This window comes from Schistocerca serialis, chromosome 10 (genome assembly GCF_023864345.2).
Source record: "Schistocerca serialis cubense isolate TAMUIC-IGC-003099 chromosome 10, iqSchSeri2.2, whole genome shotgun sequence".
In the NCBI taxonomy this organism is placed as follows: domain Eukaryota; kingdom Metazoa; phylum Arthropoda; class Insecta; order Orthoptera; family Acrididae; genus Schistocerca; species Schistocerca serialis.
The window spans coordinates 212240303-212250724 of NC_064647.1; the positions used below are offsets into that span (position 1 = coordinate 212240303).

General features: G+C 42.4%; 1 protein-coding gene across 1 annotated transcript in view; it reads right to left on the reverse strand.

Annotated features, from left to right (window-relative positions):
- LOC126425080 (uncharacterized) overlaps positions 1 to 8203 on the reverse strand; it is a 35490-nt gene extending 27287 nt beyond the window's left edge. The window contains exon 1 of the mRNA XM_050087994.1: positions 8138 to 8203. The gene's annotated coding sequence lies outside the window, so the exon portion shown is untranslated. The remainder of the gene's footprint in view (positions 1 to 8137) is intronic.
- Positions 8204 to 10422: the final 2219 nt, after the last annotated feature.

Consider the following 10422-nt stretch of genomic DNA (forward strand, 5'->3'; position numbering starts at 1 on the left):
GTCCTTTGCTGTTTCTGATAGAATTACAATGTCATCGGCGAACCTCAAAGTTTTTATTTCTTCTCCATGGATTTTAATACCTACTCCGAATTTTTCTTTTGTTTCCTTTACTGCTTGCTCAATATACAGATTGAATAACATCGGGGATAGGCTACAACCCTGTCTCACTCCTTTCCCAACCACTGCTTCCCTTTCATGCCCCTCGACTCTTATAACTGCCATCTGGTTTCTGTACAAATTGTAAATAGACTTTCGCTCTCTGTATTTTACCTCTGCCACCTTCCGAATTTGAAAGAGAGTATTCCAGTTAACGTTGTCAAAAGCTTTCTCTAAGTCTACAAATGCTAGAAACGTAGGTTTGCCTTTTCTTAATCTTTCTTCTAAGATAAGTCGTAAGGTTAGTATTGCCTCACGTGTTCCAACATTTCTACGGAATCCAAACTGATCTTCCCCGAGATCCGCTTCTACCAGTTTTTCCATTCGTCTGTAAAGAATTCGCGTTAGTATTTTGCAGCTGTGACTTATTAAACTGATAGTTCGGTAATTTTCACATCTGTCAACACCTGCTTTCTTTGGGAATGGAATTATTATATTCTTCTTGAAGTCTGTGGGTATTTCGCCTGTCTCATACATCTTGCTCACCAGAATGTAGAGTTTTGTCATGACTGGCTCTCCCAAGGCCATCAGTAGTTCTAATGGAATGTTGTCTACTCCCGGGACCTTGTTTCGACTCAGGTCTTTCAGTGCTCTGTCAAACTCTTCACGCAGTATCTTATCTCCCATTTCATCTTCATCTACATCCTCTTCCATTTCCATAATATTGTCCTCAAGAACATCGCCCCTGTATAGACCCTCTATATACTCCTTCCACCTTTCTGCTTTCCCTTCTTTGCTTAGAACTGGGTTGCCATCTGAGCTCTTGATATTCATACAAGTGGTTCTCTTCTCTCCAAAGGTCTCTTTAATTTTCCTGTAGGCAGTATCTATCTTACCCCTAGTGAGACAAGCCTCTACATCCTTACATTTGTCCTCTAGCCATTCCTGCTTAGCCATTTTGCACTTCCTGTCGATCTCATTTTTGAGACGTTTGTATTCCTTTTTGCCTGCTTCATTTACTGCATTTTTATATTTTCTCTTCATCAATTAAATTCAATATTTCTTCTGTTACCCAAGGATTTCTATTAGCCCTCGTCTTTTTACGTACTTGATCCTCTGCTGCCTTCACTACTTCATCCCTCAGAGCTACCCATTCTTCTTCTACTGTATTTCTTTCCCCCATTCCTGTCAATTGTTCCCTTATGCTCTCCGTGAAACTCTGTACCACCTCTGGTTCTTTCAGTTTATCCGGGTCCCATCTCCTTAAATTCCCGCCTTTTTGCAGTTTCTTCAGTTTCAATCTGCAGCTCATAACCAATAGATTGTGGTCAGAATCCACATCTGCCCCTGGAAATGTCTTACAATTTAAAACCTGGTTCCTAAATCTCTGTCTTACCATTATGTAATCTATCTGATACCTTTTAGTATCTCCAGGATTCTTCCAGGTATACAACCTTCTTTCATGATTCTTGAACCAAGTGTTAGCTATGATTAAGTTATGCTCTGTGCAAAATTCTACAAGGCGGCTTCCTCTTTCATTTCTTCCCCCCAATCCATATTCACCTACTGTGTTTCCTTCTCTCCCTTTTCCTACGCCTTAACCCACTATGATACAAGTCAGTCTACTCGACAACTGGTAGATGTGATAAACTGTAATCATTCCAAAAATGGTTCAGATGGCTCTGAGCACTATGGGACTTCTGAGGTCATCAGTCCCCTAGAACTTAGAACTACTTAAACTTAACTAACCTAAGGACATCACACACACCCATTCCCGAGGCAGAATTCGAACCTGCGACTGTAGCGGATGCGCGGTTCCAGACTGAAGCGTCTAGAACCGCTCGGCCATACCAGCCGGCGTGATCGTTCCACCATCGCGCGACATTTGCATGGAATGGGGAAGATTCAAAACTCGGATGTGTGCTCTAAGCCAAAACAAAAACAAAAAACAAAACAAAAAAATGAGCAGGTGGTCACATAAGCATCTCGGATGGCTCGTCATCAATTCACTCGTGAAAAACACCAACCGTTCCTATCCCGTATCGTTAGTGTTGGCTATAAACGACGTCTTCATGCTAACATAAGGAAAATAAACGGATGGTTGAGCCCAAAAAATGCAGCGACTCCCCATTCAAGGACCTGTGCGCATCCACAATGTATTGTATTTGGTGGAAAAGCGGCGGGGTGTGATTGCTTTCCCGTGATGTAACCATCACTGCCGACATTCGTTGTGCGGCCCCTATTTCCCGTGGGCCCTGGTCGTTTCATAATGACATCACGTAGAAAGAAAGTAAAATGGGTGTGACTTGAACAGAGCTGGAAGGTATGCCAAACACTCGAACAGTATTCAAGAAGGGGTCGCACTATCGTTCTGTACGCCGTCTCCTTTTTGGATGAGTTACATTTCCCAACTAAAACAAAGCATTTTCCTCCAGTGCCACCAGCCGGACGTGATCATTCCATTTCTCATCGCTTTGCGCTTTGCGCTTTACGCCAAGATATGTAACTGACGTGGTTGTGCCAAACAGCACACTTCTAATGTTGTACCCGAACATTACGGGTTTGCTTTTCCTATTCATACGCGTTAAATTACATTTTTCTACTGTCAGAGCAAGCTGCCATTCATCACACCAACTAGGTATTTTGTCTAAAGTCATCTTGTATCCTCCTACAGTCACCCAACGACGACACCGTCCAGTACTCCATAGCATCATCAGCAAACAGTCGCGGACTGCAACTCAGCCTGTCAGCCAGGTCATTTTTACATACAGAGAACAAAAGCAGTGCTGTCACACTTCCCTGGGGCACTCCTGACGATACCCTTGTCTCTGATGAACACTCACCGTCGAGGACAACGTATTGGGTTCTATTTCTTAAGAAGTCTTCGAGCCACTCGCATAACTGGGAAACTATCATGGTTAGCAGACTGCAATGGGGCACTGTGTCGATTGCTCACCGGAAATCTAGGAATCTACCTGTTGCCCTCCATCCATTATTTGTACGATATCATGTGAGAGAGTGGCAAATTGAGTTTCGAACGAGCGATGCTTTCTGCATCCGTGATGATTTGTGGACCGAAGCTCTTCTCTCTCTAGAAGATTTATTATATTCGAAATTAAAATGTGTTCAAGAATTCTGCAGGAAACCGGTGGAAAGGATTATGCTTGTCATTTCCTATACCCTTCTTACTCGTACATACAGGAGTGGCCCGTGGTTTTTTTTTTTTTTTCCAGGCGCTTGGGGCTTTTCGCTGAGGACGAGATTCACGATAAATGCAAGCTAGTACGATAGTTCAGGTATACATGCCGATGTGGCAAGGTGAAGATGAAGAGGTAGTGAAAGTATAGAGGATATTGAACGGCAAATGCAGTAAATAAAGAGAGATGAAAATGTAATAGTCATGGGGAATTGGAAGGCTATTGTAGGAGAAGATAGAAGAAAATGTCGCGGCAAAAAACGGACTTGGGACTGAGAGAAGGGAAAGACTGAGTTCTGTAATAAGTTTCAGCTACTTATGGCGAATACTCGGTTCATGAGTCACACGAGGAAGTATACTTGAAAGAAAGGGGGCGATACGGGAAGCTTTCAGTTAGATTACATCATGATCAGACAGAGATTCTGAATCAGATTCTAGATTGTAAGGCGTATCCAGGAGCAGACGTAGACTCAGATCACAATGTAGTAGTGATGAAGAATAGGCTGAAGTGTAAGAGATTTGACAGGAAGAAACAATACGAAAAGAAATGGGACACGAAGGTACTGAGGAATGAGGAGATACGTTTGAAGTTCTGTAAGAGTATAGATGCTGCAATACGGGATAGCTCACAAAGCAGTCCAGTTGACGGGGAATGGACATCTCTAAAAAGGGCAATGGCGAATGTTGGGAAGAAGAACATTGATACAAAGAAGATAACAGAGGAGAAACCATCGGTTTCAGAACAAATATTTCAGTCGATCGATGAAAGAAAGAAGTACAAAAATGTTCAGGGAAATTCAGGAATACAGAAATACAAGTCCCTGCGGAATGAAATAAACAGGAAGTGCAGGGAAACTAAGACGAAATGACTACACTGAAAATGTGAAGAAATCGGAAAAGAAATGATTATCGGAAGGACTGACTCAGCATACAGGAAAGTGAAATTAAAAGCAAAGGTGACAACATTAAGAGTGCAACGGGAATTTCACTGTTAAATACAGAGGAGAGAGCGGGTAGGCGGAAAGAGCAGTGAAGATGTCTAAGAGGGGGAAGATTTCTCTGATATGATAGAAGAAGAAACAGTAGTCGATTTACAAGACATGGGGGATCCAGTTTTAGAATCATAATTTAAAAAGTATGAGAAGACTTACGACCAAATAAGGCAGAAAAGATAGCCGGCCGCGGTGGCCGAGCGGTTCTAGGCGCTTCAGTCCGGAACCGCGCTACTGCTACGGTCGCAGGTTCGAATCCTGCCTCGGGCATGGATGTGTGTTATGTCCTTAGGTTAGTTAGGTTTAAGTAGTTCTAAGTTATAGGGGAGTGATGACCTCTGATGTTAAGTCCCATAGTGCTCAGAGCCATTTGAAAATTTTTGGTTAGCACGGTTCAATCCCGCGTCCGGACATCCTGATCTAGGTTTTCCGTGATTTCCCTAAATCACTCCAAGCAAATGCCGGTATGGTTCCTATTAAAGGGCACGGCCGACTTCCTTCCCCGTCCTTCCATAATCCGATGAGACCGATGACCTCGCAGTTTGGTCTCTTCCCGCAAACAACCCAACCCAACCCATTTGAACATTTTAAGACAGAGAAGATAGATAACATTCCATCAGAATTTCTAAAATCATTGGGGAAGTGGCAACAAAACGGCTATTCACGTTGGTGTGTAGAATGTCTAAGTCTGGCGACATAACATCTCACTTTCTGAAAAATATCGTCCACACAGTTACAAGACTACAGGAGCTGACAAGTGCGAGAATTATCGCATAATCAGCTTAACAGCTGATGCATCCAACTTGAATAGTATACAGAAGAATGGAAAAGAAAATTGAGGACGTGTTAGATGATCAGTTTGGCTTTAGGAAAGGTAAAGGCAGCAGAGAGGCAATTCTGACGTGGCGGTTGATAGTGGAAGCAAGACCAAAGAAAAATCAAGACACGTTCATAGGATTTGTTGACCTACAAATCGGGCTCGACAGTGACAAATGCCGAAAGATGTTCGAAATTCTGATGAAAATATGGGTAAGGTATAACGAGAGACGTTTAGCATACAACATGTACAAATGCTAAGAGGGAAGAAAAAGAGTGGAAGACCAAGAGCAAAGGGCTCAGATTAAAAAGGGTGTCAGATAGGGATGTAACCTTTCGCCCCTAGTGTTCAATATATGCATAGAAAACGGAATGACGGAAATAAAAGAAGGGCTCAGCAGTGGAATTAAAATTCGAGGTGGAAAGATATTAATGATACAATTAGCTGATGACATTGCTATCCGCAGTGAAATGAAGAAGAATTACATGATCTGCTGAATGGACTGAACAATCTAGTGAGTCCAGAATATGGATTGAGAGTAAATCGAAGAAAAACGAAAGTAGAGATAGCAGAAATAAGAACAGCGAGAAACTTATCATCAGGATTGGTCACGTAGTAGATGAAGTTACGGAATTCTGCTACCTAGGCACCAAAATAACCAGTGACGGGTGGAGCAAGGAAGACATCAAAAGCAGATTAGCACTGGCAAAAAGGGAATTTCTGGCCAAGTGAAGTCTACTAGTATCGAACATAGGCTTTAATTTGAGGAAGAAAATTCTGAGAGTGTACGTTTGGAGCACATAATTGTATGGTAGTGAAACACGGACTGTGGGAAAAACGGGAACAGAAAAGAATAGAAGCATTTGAGATGTGGTGCTACAGATGAATGTTGAAAACTGTGTGGGCTGATAAGGTAATGAATGAGGAGGTCCTGCGCAGAATCGGAGAGGAAAGGAATATGTGGGAAACACTGAGAGCGAGAAGGGACAGGATGGTAGGACATCTGTCAATATGTCAGAGAATGACTATCATGATACTGAAGGGAGCTGTAGAGGGTAAAAACTGTAGAGGGAGACAGAGACTGGAATACATGGAGCAAATAATTGAGGACATAGGTTGCAAGTGCTACTCTGAGCTGAAGGGGTTGGCACAGGAGAGCAATTCGTAGTGGGAGTCAGAAGACTGATGACTCAAAAAAAGGAATGGGGCAAATTCTCCAGAATACTCTCTATAAAGCCGAAGAGGGATTCCACCTAGCCGGCCGCAGTGGCCGAGCGGTTCTAGGCGCTACCGTCAGGACCCGCGCGACCGCTACGGTCGCAGGTTCGAATCCTGCTTCGGGCATGGATGTGTGTGATGTCCTTTGGTTAGTTAGGTTTAAGTAGTTCTAGGGGACTGATGACCTCAGAAGTTAAGTCCCATAGTGCTCAGAGCCATTTGAACCATTTGATTCCATCTAGTTAGCGACCTAGACCGAGCGACTGTTTCCAAATATTTCAGCTGCTACTCTACACCTGGGTTACCTACTTCCTTGCCATCCATGGAGGACTATATGCGACAGTCAGACGACTGTATGTCTGCACGATTGTGTTGCGTGAATAATTTCTTAAATGCGAAATTTATAGCTTTAGCTTTCCTTTCGCGATCTTCTGTTGCGTCACCTATCTGTTCATCGAGTGACGGGATACAAACCTACGACCAGCTTAGTTAAATTAAGTGTAACTAGAATTATCTCGAATTTCAGCGAGATCTCTCGGTAAGGTATGACGTTGGGAGTTGTTGTATACCTCGGGCACTGATCTTCTTACGGACTCAAGAATTTCTACTAACTTTTGTCTGTTAACAATTGCGTGCTCTTTAAACGAGAGCGCAATAATCTCTATTTTCTCAGCATTTTCCGAGTGTGATTACTACTATTACTGCATTCTGTCATTCAGGTGCAGTTACCGTTGAACTAGATACAACTGACCACGAAATGACTCTTGCTCCGTACTGAACATTTCCTTTTTGTGCTTGTGGGCGGTCTATTATTTGATTTAAATGGGTAGTTTTCATAAAGAAATTGTAAGAAATTATGATTTTTTTAAACAAATGCTTTTCGGATTACAAAATAGCCCAGAAGGCCGAAATGTTGCACAGCACTTATGTGCGTTTGCGTCTCGCCTCCGATTCCTTACAGACTACCGTGGACATGCAGTTATTGGTCTAGCGGCCAAGTACGAAATAATTACTACACGTTAAATGTATTCGCAATTGCGAATATGAAGAGTTATCAGCTGTAGAATGGAATGACGACAATGAAAATTTGTGCCGGGCCGGGACACGAACCCGAATTTCCCGCTATATCACTAGCGGTCACCTTACCATTTGGTTATCTGATCCACTTCCAGATGTGTCAACCATGCATCTACAACCTGTACTCGTACATCTATTATGTATATTCCCGGACAGGTGAGACATTTAAAAAAAAATGGCTCTAAGCACTATGGGACTTAACATCTGAGGTCATCAGTCCCCTAGACTTAGACTACTTAAACCTAACTAACCTAAGGACATCACACACATCCATGACCTAAGGACATCACACACATCCATGCCCGAGGCAGGATTCGAGCCTACGACCGTAGCAGCAGTGCGGTTCGGGACTGAAGCGCCTAGAACCGCTCGGCCACAACGGCCGGCAAGACATTCTACTTGAAAGTCGCTTGCCCAGTGTCGGCGGATAAATACAATACTGCAGCACCTGTCTTATTAGGAATGCAAGTTCAAAGGAACTTTGCACCGTAATTCAGAATAACACACGCACAGCAATATCTTATAATTCCTAAGCATGTCTTAGAAACCATTATCGAGCAACACATCTACACACGTCCACTAGCCGCTGTGGAAACGTCACTGCGTATCGTGATAACACTCTGCGCGCCGAAGAAAACTAATTAGTCGAGTACATCGCAGAAGACTGCACTGAGCCACCGACAGCCACATTAGAAACAGTGACTCGCGGAGACGAGTCGAACAGTTCTGCGAGGAACGCACCTTGACAGCGCAGACGGACTCCCTGTAGATTCCAGCGTAGCCTCAAGGGTTTCCCTCTTCTTTCCCAACTGACTGCTCTATTTGTGCGACTCGAGCGTTTAAAAACGACTCAAGGAAGGAAACTGCGGCTTCGCTTCGATTGCGTCAGTTCGTAAACGAAATTTTAGGAAGCCCGCACTCGGGTGGTGGGAGGACTTGAGATGAGATAGAGAAGGAAGCAGTGGATTAAGTAAGCAAAAATTGAGGATCTAGTAGAAATCCCTGGATAGCTCAGGAGGCATTGAATAACGAAGGAGAAAACAGAAAAAATCAGTAAGTGTGAAACGTCCCCTTTGAAAAAATCCCTACAAAAGAATGGGCCCTGACTAACATTAAACTATACCTTTCACAAATCACTTACCTCACAAAAATCTTCGCTACTCAAGCTACTGCAATACAGCGAGCGCCACTACTGCCAGATAAATAAAAGATTCAAAGTACTGAAGGCACTAACTACTGATAGGCATAGTTAGCAAATGAAAGATTTTGATAGAGAACAACCAATGTATTTACCTCAATAGTCATAATATATATAGCAGTTCATGACAAATTTCAAAACTCCGCCATCTCTCTCCCCACATCCACCACTGCTGGCGGCTCACCTCCAACTGCGCAACACTACGCGCTGTTCACATCCAGCTGCCGCTGCCCAACACTACAATGGCAGACAACAATGCAAACTAGACACAGACTGCACACAGCACAGCCAGTGATTCTCACACAGAGCGCTACGTGGCGTTACCAATAAGAAAACCTAAACAGCTCACTTACATAGCCCCAATGCTCCCCACAAAAAATTTTACAAATTGTTTTGGGCAGTGGCCAATAATGATTTGATAAAATTTTTCATAATTACAATAACAAAGATATCAAATGCACACACTTATTGATACATTGTTGGTCAAAAGCTAAAATTTTCTCACAGTCCGTAAAGACAGTCCTGATCATTCATCACAGTAAAATTGCAGTGTTTTTCTCAAAGTCTCTGCAGTAAAAGAAAATGCACATGGAAGTAGTGGATTTCCATGCCGTCTTGAAGAAGTAGTGTTGTCCTTCCAATGGAAAGACAGTGTTGACTCTTGACATGCAGACAGGTATTGGTCCACAACAGAGCAAACCCACAGCAGAGTCAGTCGACGTTTTGAAGAATATTGGTAGTTACGTCATCACAGAGCAGACCCACTGTAGTCCTGGTAGAGATTACGGTACTGGTGGGCCACCAGAGGGGCAGACCCACTGCAGTCCTTGTAGAAATAATGGTATTGGTGGGTCATCAAAGGTGCAGACCCATTGCAGTCCTTGTAGAAATTGGTGGGCCATCAAAGATGCAGACACACTGTAGTCCTGGTAGAGATGGCCAGCAGCCATCTGTTGTGACTGTGCAGGTGCACAATCACCATCAAAGAGTCTTGCGGAGAATATAGCTAGTCCATAAACCACCACTTGTCCATTCACAAAAAATTTGTTTGAAATGTCCTTAGAACCAGCAATGCTGTTATCCAGTCCCTTGCTGAATTATTAACACACGCGCAAACACTAACAGTCCCTACTTCTCACATATTGTCCATATACTATGACCAACAGAAACGTGTGCAGTGAAATGGAACTTACAAGTTACTTAATTTGATGAACTGGTGTCAATTACAATTTTAAATTTACAACATGAAAATACAATTACAAAGGTACAAAATACATCATTAAAGAACATAATAGTACGAATAACATTTGTAGTAGTATGGGCTTTACAAAAGAATCGAAATTACATATACATCAGTGTTACAGGAATTATGACATAAGTACATACATAAAAGATCAGAATAATTATTGAAACATCGACTTCACACATGAGCATTAAAACAGATCAGAATTAATAATGTCTAACATCTTTACAAAGTAAATAACATATTATTAATGCAAATTATATTTGAGGATAACAGTATTCCTCATCATAGTTCATGTAGCTGAGTATTAGAAACATTCTACAACATAAGTCTTATCAGATAAACATGTTAAGACAGGAAGAACATAAATACACAAGGGTCCACAAACACTTTATTTACTTCTCGGAGATCTCCCTTCGTTCTTCATTATTCCCAAAAGGTCCTATCTATACCTGCTTTCTGTACTTTTTTCGTATAACTTCTCAATGCGTTTCTTCCAATTCATCGCAACTCATTCTCTTATATAGTCTACCCCCTCTTAAGCTAACTTAAATCTACTGAGCTCAGATGCTAAACTAAGGGGCG